Source organism: Phascolarctos cinereus, unplaced genomic scaffold (genome assembly GCF_003287225.1).
Source record: "Phascolarctos cinereus isolate Bilbo 61053 unplaced genomic scaffold, phaCin_HiC Scaffold_5;HRSCAF=322, whole genome shotgun sequence".
In the NCBI taxonomy this organism is placed as follows: Eukaryota; Metazoa; Chordata; class Mammalia; order Diprotodontia; family Phascolarctidae; genus Phascolarctos; species Phascolarctos cinereus.
The window spans coordinates 425,944,953-425,956,635 of NW_027555958.1; the positions used below are offsets into that span (position 1 = coordinate 425,944,953).

At 39.2% G+C, this 11,683-nt stretch overlaps 1 pseudogene; it reads left to right on the top strand.

Annotated features, from left to right (window-relative positions):
• Positions 1–10,242: 10,242 nt before the first annotated feature.
• Positions 10,243–11,343, top strand: LOC110209994 (bcl-2-associated transcription factor 1 pseudogene; annotated as a pseudogene).
• Positions 11,344–11,683: the final 340 nt, after the last annotated feature.

Here is an 11,683-nt window from a genome sequence, read left to right on the forward strand (position 1 = left end):
TCTACTCAATCCATCTTATTCCAGGAAAAGTGGGAATCACAGCTGCAGAGGGACCTTAGAGGTCATCTAACCCAACCCCCCAGTTTTGAAGAACAGAAAATCAAGGGCTAAAGTGGTCAAGTGATTTGTCCCAAATCACCCAGCTAGTTAATGAATAAAGACAAGACTGTAACCTAGGGCTCTCCAACCTTTTATTATAACATTCTGTCTTGTCTTTGGTAGATCTTGGCTCATAGGATCCTGGGATTTAAGAAATGGAGGGACTTTAGAGGTCATCTAGTCTAACTCCATTTCATAGTGTAGTAGCACTCCTCCACCCCCTTGTTCTGTCTGCTCCTAATCTGCCCTGAAGTGGTAAAGCTTTGGCTAGGGAGTAGCAACAGATAGTCTGGGATGCCACAGATGTAGGAGAAAGTCAAAGAGTGACTCAAAGAGGAACAACAGTAACACTGCCCTTTGATGGGGCTGTCTACTCATTCTACTCCTCTTGAATCATAATGGGCAAGACAAGACCCAAAGCAGATGAGGGTCCCTGTCAGTAACAGGAGAGCTAACAGTGGGAAAAGCCCAACATACATGAGTGCCTATCTGCATTGATGATAGACTCACAGATTTAGAGCTAGAAAAGACTTTGCAACCTATCTAGCCTAAGCCATTCATTCACACAGGAGGAAATGGATTCCCAGAGAGATTGTGACTCACCACAGGTCACAGAGGAAAATGGCAGGGCAGGATTGGAACTAGGTTCTCCAACTCCAAACCCAGCATCATTTCCCCTGCACCATGCTGTCTGCATCCTGAGTTCTATGCCCTGGAATGATTGCCTCCAAAGTTTTTGTGTCTTCATCAAACTAGCTAAAGTAGAAGCATGAGTGTAACTCACTATGGAAATGGAGTTGCTTGCACTCCTTTCCTGTTCAAAGGAGGACTCCAACTGTGCACTTCTTAGAATTCTAGGGCTCTTCTGTCATTCTGCCTGAGGACTTCTGGGGTCAGGAAGAATGGTGAGTATGCAGCCACCCAGCAGGTGTTTAGTTTGTGTTTTTCTTTTAGTACCATGTACTATTTATTTCCTTAGTAATTTAATTATAAGAATTAAAACCCTACATAGAGTACCCAAGCCTGTTTTGTGGAGGGTTCATTCTCTGTAGAATAGGGCTCACTGAAATATATCTAGTTCAAAAAAGGAGGTAAGCCTGTCAGTTGTTCTGATTGGGTAAATCTACAAATCCCTATACCCCTTGATAATGAGTTAGCCCTGCCCTAAAAAGAGAGACAAGGCTGGGGGACAGAAGATCTCTGATTCTCTGAAAGTGAGGGATATGGGCACCTGAGTTCTAGGCCAGATTCCACCATTAACTCCTAATGTTACCTTGGAAAAGTCACTTATTCATAAAATCTTTGAATCTGAGACCCTAAAGAGCTTCAAATGTTATATTATCTATACTATACTATACCTGAAAAGGAACTCTCCTCTGTAATATTTCTGATAAGTAGTTGTCCAACATTCTCTTGAAGTGCTCCAGTGATGATTCCTATAATATCTCAAGGTACATCTGAAGGTGAACCATTTCATTTTCAAATAGCTTTAGTGATGAAGTTTTCATTACATCCAACTGAAGCTGACTTTTCTGTAACCTCTTCCCTCCACTCTTAGCTCTGCCTTCTGAGGCCAAAAGAATAAAGTTAATCTCTTATTAACATGATAGCTCTTCAGGTCTCTGAAGATAACTATCATGCCTCTACCCCCAACCCAAGTCTGCTCTTAGCCAGGCTAAATATTCCCACATGTATGGATGATACGGTCTCTAAGCCCTTCATTATTATAGTCAACTTCCATTTCATAATTAAGAAAAATATTAGAGAGAAACACAAAAGATAAAATAGATAATTTTGATTCTACAAAATTGAAAAGTTTTGCACAAACAAAATCAATGCAGCTAAAACTTAAAGGGAAACTATTAACTGGGGGAAGGCTTTGAAACTTCAAATTTCTCTGTTAAAAGTCTGATATCAAAAATATTTAAGGAACTTTCCCCAAGGCTACAGTTCCCGAAAGAGTTTAATTTTAGATCACCCAGAGGGTGACAGTCAAAGGATATGAACAAGCAGTTCTTTTTTTTTTTCACTCAAAGACAAGGTTTATTAGAACATCCATTATATTGGGCAGACTCTTAAGGAATCTGAACATTAGTGGGCTATTGGCTAGATTATAAGAATCAGAGCACCTTAATAGAGACAAGATGGACCTTATATGCAGAAAGACTGTGGGAGGGAATCTAGGAGTGGCCAAGTAGTTTTCAGAGATTGTGAGGTAATAGAATGCCTGCCACCTGGACCACATGGCCTAGGGAGAATGGAGCCAAGGGAAGTGGCCTGGGGCCATTGGGAGGCAAGACAATAGAGGGCTAGGCTAGGTTAAGGGCAACAAAGAACTGGGAGATTGAACATAACCACAGTGAAAGACCAGTTGATGGGATTATGGCCTCAGGGGGAATGCCAGAGATTTGGCCATGTGGGAAAGTCCAGGGTTTTTCCTTTTTGGAGTCTAGCTCTCATCCGCATCATTCCCCTCTCAAACAAATGGGACCCAAATTCTTTTGGGGTAAGGGGCAAAGATCTTGGCTTCTGAAACTGCTTCCTGCTGGCAAGGGGCATAGAGCTGTCCCTGCCTTGAGGGGGTCCCAAAGAGGAGGTTGACTGGAACCCAGCACAGGCTGCATCCAGGGAACAGTGGGGGGGGGACATTGTCTGGGACCTGCTGTTTGCTACCAATTATAGGTGAATGGCCTGTAGTCTGGAAGACACAAATCTGACAGAAAAGACTTCAGGGCCCAGATATGACAGGATCAAACATCCTTAGCTCTGTTTGGATTCAGATAATTCAGTTTTCCAACCATGCAGTATCAAATCCAACTCATAGCCAGACTCAGGAATAGCCAAGTGGGTAACATTCCTTTTCAAAGGAACATAATGGGGAAACTAAGTCAGGAGGATCTCATCTTAGACTGAGGCTAAAATTGTCCTCTCAGCTTTTCCTGATGCTGACTTCCCACAAGTATCACATTCTCTGAGTAGCTTGTGGAATTTCTCTCAGATGGTGAATTATTATTGATGTATTATTATGATCCATCAGACAACCCAAAACAAAATCCCATGAGTTTTTACCTCACATAGCAAGTTTCACTAATCACAACTTTAAAAAAATTTTCCAGGATTTACATCTCAAATTTAAATTTGTCCTGGTGTAAAAAAGCCAATAATTAGAGATTATTTCGACATACTTGCAAATTCTCAACAAGACAAAACCCAAACAAGCTTTTTGGCAAGTTTACACATTAAAACAATAACCAACAATAGCCAAATTATTTTAGCAGTAAGCAAATTATGAGAAGTTGCTTGACATAACTGATACAAAAAGTTTACCAATTTGAAACATAAAACAAACTCATTACCAATCAGGTGACTTCAGTTTTGTTAAATGCATTTCCAAATTACTTCGCACAGAGAATCAACATCTCATCATTAACAGTTAAAACTATGACTTTAAAAGCGCATGCTTACCCAAGTTCAGAGGCCAGCTTCTTTACCTTGAGCAGGATGTGTTGAACCTGGGTGATGCTTCCAGGCAAAGGTTGCTCAGGGCCCAAGGCCATTGCCAGTGGGGCCCATGCTGTAGCTGCTGCCCTCTCCCCTCCTTCCTTTCCCTAGGTGGGAGAGAGTAAAATCAAAGGTGAGGGGGAAAGGGTGAAATTCCCTTCTCCTATGAGAGGGGTTAACAGATACCCTCTTGATTCAAGGGAAGGGAATGACCAGGTCATACAAAGGTGTTTCAAAACTCCTTAATGATTGATCACAAAACCTCCACAATCTGTTAAGATGTTTTTAGCTGTTCTAACTTTTCCCTATAAACTCTATGAAGGAGGATTCAGGGGTTTAGAGGGAAGGGAGTAAGTAAGCCTCAGGGAACCAAAAAGCACCTACAGCTTTCCCATTTCTCTAGCTCCAAGAGAATTGACAGAATTGGGCATACACTTCCAGGTAGGGCATCTGTCCTTGTCCTCTATGCTGCAGAAGGTGTACCCAGGTCCATGGCCTCAAACAAAACTAGTGGACCAAGAGCCTGAGAACATCAGGCCAAGTGCGAAACAGCCTTGTAAATGTCTGCTGGAAAAGCACCTCCAAGCATTCCTAGATGCTTAGAGAGAGACCCCAACTGCAAGGCAAGAAAGAAGTGGCAGGGGAAGGCTTACATACCTTCCATTCTTTACTAAAGAAGGACTTGGGGTTGGGCAGTTTCCCCATATGGACCACCAAAATGTTGAGATTTAGGTGTTTAAGGGTGCTGGGACCCCAAAATCACAGTACACAGGTCCTAATTGAAAGAATTCAACCCAAGCCTTCTTTCAGCCTCAGACAAGGTTTATTAGAACATCCATCATATTGGGCAGACTCTTTAGGAGTCTGAACATTAGTGAGCTATTGGTTAGATTGTAAGAATCTGAGCCTGAACAAGCAGTTCTTAAAGGAAAGAATCCAAACTATCAATAGCCACATGAAAAAATACTCCAAAGCATTAAAATTAGAGAAATGAAAATTAAATTAATCCTGAAGTCCCATCTCATGCTCATCAGATTGGCAAAGATAACAAAAAAGGAAAATGGCAGTTGTTGAAAGGGCTACATAAGGATAGGCACACTAATGCTCCATTGGTAGAGCTGTGAATTGGTCTAACCCCTCTGGAAACCAGTTTGGAATTATGCCCCAAAACTCACTAAACTGTGCATACCCTTTGACCTAGTAATACCACTCAGACCCAAATGTACAAACAGATTTAAAGAGCTAGAAGCAAAGTGAAGGTAGCCATAATTTAGAGAATACCTGAAAAATATATAGTATATAGAAGTAATGGAATATTATTGTGCCATATGAAACGACAAAGAAGATGTGTTCAGTGAAACCTATGATGACTTGGATTAATCAATACAAAGTCAACCAGGAGAACAATTTACACAATGACAACAACATTGTTAAGAAAAACAAGTTTGAAAGACTGAAGAACTCTGATCGATGCAAATAACCAATCCTAGTTCCATAGGATAAATGATGAAGAATGCTACATATCTCCTGACACATGATGAACTCAAAGTATAGGAGACAAATATTCTCCAGCGTAGATAATATGTAGATTTATTTTGTTTGCTGTTTTGTTTGTCTATCAATTGGTGTGAGGATCTGAAAGGCGTAAAGGGTGGCTAGCAAAAGACTTGCCCATAAAAGAAGAAAGAGAAAAAGTCATTAAAGCATTTAAAAGAAAAGACACAGAACAGAGCAAAAGGAAATAGAAAAGCAGGGTAGTTTTCAAAATAATGTAGAGTAAAATGAGCTTCATTAACTTCCTTCTCACTTCCTGCTCATTTTACTGTCTCTTCTTGAGGTGAAAAGGTTGTGTGTGTATACACACACACACACACACACACACACACACACACACACACACACACACATATATATGTGTGTGTGTATTATATATGTAATATATATTTAAAAGTAATTTGTACACAATAGAAATTTGTGGTTTCATATACAGTAATTCATCTCTACTTCCTAAAATGAGGCACCCAGGATTTAACCTCCTCAATCCTCAGTTTCCTCCTATGTAAAAATGAGAGTTCAACAGAATCTCTCCTTTCAGCTCTGACATTCTATGACTGTATGACTATGACATGAAATTACCAAATTGGAGATGGAAAATATCTATTTCAAACAAACTAGTTACCTTCCTCTTGGGATTTAGCCAAATAGATTGCAAAAAGCATGTTCTTTCAGCCGAATAGTGCCATTCAATCTCATCTCCACTGACCCCGCCAGAGAAGTTGTATTACCACCCATAGTTGGGGTGGGGAGGTTAACAGTCCTCAATCATAGATCCATATTCTTTCCCTCCGAATCATCATTTTCTGTTGTTTTTATCCTGAGTTCCCTTTTTTCAATCCTTTCCTGTAAGCCTTGCTTTTGCCTCCTCTGTGTTATGCTGAAACATGAGACGTGACTTTTTAAAAAACCTATATAAAGGATGTCATCAGAGGGCTGTTCCCAACCCTGAAATGATCCTTCAATGGGATCATTTTTTTCCTATGATGCAGATCACAAGCCATCTATGCCTAACCTACCTGGGTGTCTCCTGTTCATTTCCATCTTTAAAAAGTTTAGGAAGGGGTTCTAATAATGGCAGAGGAACTTCCTCTCTTTGTGACATTGTAAGGATATACCATCCATTGCCTACCTATCTCTTGCTCTTGCTACTTGACCAGGCCATTTTTTATAATTACCTTTTTTCTCTGTCTGCTTCATAATTCTTTGGTTTTAATGTGTTTCAGCCTTTCCACACTCATCATAAAAAGAGATAAATTTAAAAATCAATCATTCAATCAACAAGCATTTACTAAGTACCTGCTTAGCACTGCGCTTAGTCTAAAGATATAAAGACAAAAAAAAAACCCAAAAAACCCTGCCCACAAGGAGTTTACATACACTTGTACAGAAAAGTAAATAAAAGTTACAAACAAAATAAATAAATGAAGCATTTATTAAGCACTTACTAGGTACAAAGCACATAGAAAAGGAATACCCCCTGTTCATTTTATTAAGGGAGAAAATTCTACAAGTCAGACAGAAAGGTCTCATAGTCCTTAGGGTACAGCAGCAAAGCAGATGTCAATGCCTCTTCTTTGATGCCATTTCCACTGATAAAATACATCAGTTCCTGGGGTTATGGGGGAGGGTCAGAAAATAACTTCTTGAAGGAAGGCACTTGACCTAAATCTTGAAGGGACCCAAGGGTTCCATGAAGTGGAGGTGATGATGGACAACATTCCAGGCTTAGGGGAGGAGATAGGAGATTGTGTCAAAGGCATAGAATGTTGAGTACAGGAAACAAAGAAGCAGATCAGTTTGGCTGGACAATAGATAGTGTAAGAAGGAAAAATTATAATCAGCCTAGAAAGACAGATTGGAGGAAGATTAGGAAAGGTTTTAAATGCCAAACAGAAGAATCTGTGTTTTTAGGGACAATAGGGGGTCACTGAAGTTTCTTGAACTTGGTAGTGAATTTGGCAGAAAACTATGCTGAAAGGATGTTGTTTTCACAGCTTCATCAGAGAAGGATTAAAGAGAGGAGACTTGGGGCAGCTAGGTGGTGCAGTGGATAGAGCACTGGCCCTGGAGTCAGGAGGACCTGAATTCAAATCCAGCCTCATACACATAACACTCACTAGCTGTGTGACACTGGGCAAGTCACTTAACCCTAATTGCCTCACAAAAAGAGAGAGAGAGAGAGAGAGGAGACTTAAGGCAGCTAGACCAATCAGAAGGCTATTGCAGCAGTCCATTTGAGAGATGTTAAGGGTCTGAAACAGGATGGCTATGGTGGGAGTTGAGAGAAAAGGACATAAAAGGACATGTGACAGAAGTTGTGAAGAGAGAGCTGACAAGATTTTACAACTGATTGAATAGTAAAGTTGCAGGAGAGTGAAAAGTCAAAAATCAAATAGCAAAAAAACAAAAACAGAACTTGACGTGACTTTTCACAGCTATGATGAAGGGGAGAATTCATAACCAAAATTAAATGATAGCAAAGATGACAAAAAGTAGAACAGACAGCTTAAATTTTAAAGCTTTTGCATGAATGAAATTAATGTGGCCAGAATAATAAATGCCATCAGTGAATAAAAGCTTTATATAAAATGTTTTTGACAAAAGTATGACAACCAAAGAGTATAGGGAATTGAAACAAGCATAAAAGACCCAACAGATAGTCAGAGGATGAACAAGAAAGTTTCAAGAAGAAATAGAAACTATCAATAACTATGTGGAAATTATTCTAAAATCAATGATAAATATGAAATTACTGTGAAAAATACTCCAAGTCAATAATTAATAATAAAAGGAAAACAAATTAAAATTCTTCTGAGGTTTCATCTCATACTCATCACACTGCCAAGTAACAAAAGAGAACAATAGTTGATGTTGGAAAGTCTATGAGGAATCATAAATACTAATACATTGTTGGTAGAACTATGAATTGTTCTACTATTTTGAAAAAATATGGAATTAGGTGAGGAAAATCACCAAGCTGTTCATACATTTTTACTCAGTGCCAGCTTCTCCATGAGACCTTTCCTGACTTACCACCCACCTTCCTGGTTACCAGTAACCACTTTTTATTTATAGGTCTGTGCATATTGTTTCTTTCCAACAGAATATTGACTCCTCTGGGGGAAGGGTGGTTTGTTTTTTGTTTTTTTAATTTCCAGTGCCTAGCATAGTACACAGCATAGTAGATGCTTACTAAATGCTAATGAATTAATAAGTAATCTGGTTGGTGGTAGACCTGTGCCAGGTCCTAGGTTCTCACACTTAGAGCTAAATGTTTGGGGGGAAAACATACTCTTAAAACATTAGAACAGTAAACAGCCTTGTCAAATGAATATATCTGCGAAAGAGCCAGAACTAATCTAACATCAAGAATGAGATTTTAGAGATCTAGAAGCTAATCTTGTCCATCTTACAGATCTTCCAGGTCTCCAAGGTCATCTTCATCCCATTCATCATCCCCATATAGCAAATTACCCATCTCCTCAAAAACATGAGGGTCTCTTAAAAAGCAGACCAAAAAATGAAGGGGCTCCCCCAGAAGTTATCCCTCTGAAAAGCAAATCACAGGATGAACAGAAAGATACATTTTCCCCCACTTAGTAGTATTTTATTTTTTTCCGATTATGTGTAAAGATAGTTTTCAACATTCACTTTTATAACATTTTGAGCTCCAATTTTTTTTCTCCCTGTCTTTCTTCCTTTATACCTTTCCAAGATGGCAAGCAATTCTGATATAGGCTATACATGTATAATCATATTAGACATATTTCCACATTAGTCATGTTGTAAAAGAAGAATCAGAACAAAAGGGGAAAACCACAAAAAAGAAAAAAAGAGAGAGAGAAAATAGTATGCTTCAATTTTCATTCAGACTTCATCGTTCTTTCTCTGGATGTAGATAGCATTTTCCATCATGAGTCTCTCAGAGTTTTCTTAGATCATTGTATTGCTGAGAAGAGATAAGTTTATCAAAGTTGATCATCTCACAGTGTTGCTGTTGCTATGTACAACGTTCTCTTGGTTCTTCTCACTTCACTCAGCATCAGTCCATGTAAGTCTTTTCAGGTCTTTCTGAAATCCACCTGCTCATTATTTCTTATAGCACAATAATATTCCATTACATTCAGATAACACAACTTACTCAGCCATTCCTCAATTGATGGGCATCCCCTCAAAGAAAGATACATTTAAACATGACCCCTCTGAACTCCTTGGTACTTTTAATAAGCCAGCAACAGCATCTGGTGACATCTGGCCTGGTCTTTCAGTATAGTATAATAGTCCAACATTATCCCATAGCCCTTCTTCTACTTCTACACAACCTAGTCAGAGTGCATCTTCTTCAGATGGTCCTATGCTCAATACAGCCCATCCTGAAAAAAGGTACTCCTCAATATTCACATTCCATTCAGCATAGTCCTGAGAGGTCTGGATCTAGTTATCTTGAAAATGGTTCTAGTTGCTGCAGATGCCTTCAGAATAGTCCAATTCATCTCATACCTTCATGGAGAAGCCCTGCAAAGACAATTTCACCACAAAATATTCCAAGAGAAGAAACTTGAATGCATTCTTCATTTTATCCTGATGGTGGACATATGGAAATTGAGAAGACTGGAAAACTTTCAAAAAGGTATACAAATAAAGAATCTAAAGTATATCAGCTTGATAGAGGTAATACCAGGAAGAAAGAGGCCCCAAAGGAGAAAGGAGCAAAAAAGGGGAGGGCAGAGGAAGAATGGGAGGATTAGAAAGCTTTAGACTATTTCACTGAAATAATCAGTGGAAAATTAAAGTTTAATGATTCAGAAAGGGATGACACAGAAGAGACAGAGGATTATAGCTGGTTCAGGAAGCCTGTCCTGCCAATTCAGGGTAAAAATTTTGCTTCTGTATCTCACCAATGCTGAGGAGGAAGGAAGCAAATGCAAACCTAAAGTTTTGCTCAAGGGCAAAAGAAAAACTGAGGGATTTAGAGAAGAGAAAAAATTATGAACTTAAAGAGACTAGATATGTAGTGAAAAGATCTACAACTGTAAAAGAGAAGCACAAAGGAAATGACAAAAGTTCTGAGAAAATTGGTGAAAAAAGAAACTGTCGCCTGAGCAAGTAAAGTATGAAAAGCTCAAAGAACTCTTTGATTACCGTCCCACTCTACACAAGAATCTGGAGGCAAGAGAAAAGACTGCCTTCAGAAAGGAGAACCCATTTAGGATCAAAATGATAGCCAATGATTCCCTTCACCCTAAAGTCAAACTCAAAATGGCACCTGTACCTCTTGATTACAAAAGACCTGCTTCCTTCACTGAAGACAGGTTGCTTGCTAGCACACTTACTCATTCTGTCAAGAAGGAACGAGAATTCTGGTCCATCTTTGACCACATTAAGTTGCCACAGGCCAGCAAAAGCACTTCCGGGTCATGTATTTATCACATTCTGTCCTTGGTTCATCATATTAAAGAGTCATACTTCACATCAGCTTCAATGACCCTAAATGAATAGTTCACCTTATATTAGAAGGCCACTGAAGAACATTGCTCCTGGCACACATACACAAACAAAAAGAAAAAAAAACTGCTGGAGATACACAGCAGAACTGATATATCTCTGGGTGCCCTGAGGAAGCATTACCATTTATCAGAAGAAGAGAGAGTTTTTAAAGAAGAAAATCAAAAGAGAGACAAAAAAAAATAAGATATGATTCTGCTGATCTTTGACATGACATTGATTGTTGTAGAAAAGAAAGAAGTAAAGAGCACAGGGATTCTAAGGGCTCCAGGGGATCCAGTGAATCCAGGAAAAAAACGTGTTAAGATTACAAAGATCGCAAATCTTACAAAAATAGCAGGAAACATAAAAGCAGAGAATAAGACCATTTTTGATCTTCATCCTCTTCATCATCATCTTCCTTGGCCAGCTCTTGAGAAGAAAGACGGTAAGAAGGAAAGAGAAGAAAAGTTTAAAACCCACCATGAGCCAAAAGAACATTCATACTTTATAGGTGTCAGCCAACCCAGGCGAAGGTTTAGTTTGGTTGGTTGGTTTGTTTATTTGTTTGTTTTTTTCGAATTTGAGGCAGAGGAAGAGCCTGAGGAGTTTTTGCTGGGACAAATACTGTTCCAAACAACTCAAATACTATTTTTTCTTTTCTTTTTTTTTTTTTTTGGTAAGGCAATTGGGGTTAAGTGACATGCCCAGGGTCATACAGCTAGTAAGTGTCAAGTGTCTGAGACCGGATTTGAACTCATCTCCTCTTGACTCTAAGGCTCTCCCACTGCGCCACCTAGCTGCCCCTCAAATACTATTTTTCAACAGAAACCAAAGGAAGAGGAATGGGATCCAGATTATAACCCAAAAAGCAGAAAGTATCTCTTGCATGACGACAGGGATGATGGTATAGATTATTTGGCCCGAACAGGAAGAGACTGTGGCCCTTTCCAATATGGCAGGAGGTGGTTTAACTTGAAAAAATCAAGTAGCAGAACAAAATGGGCGCATGACATATACCAAGGGGGTGGGAGTGTTAAAG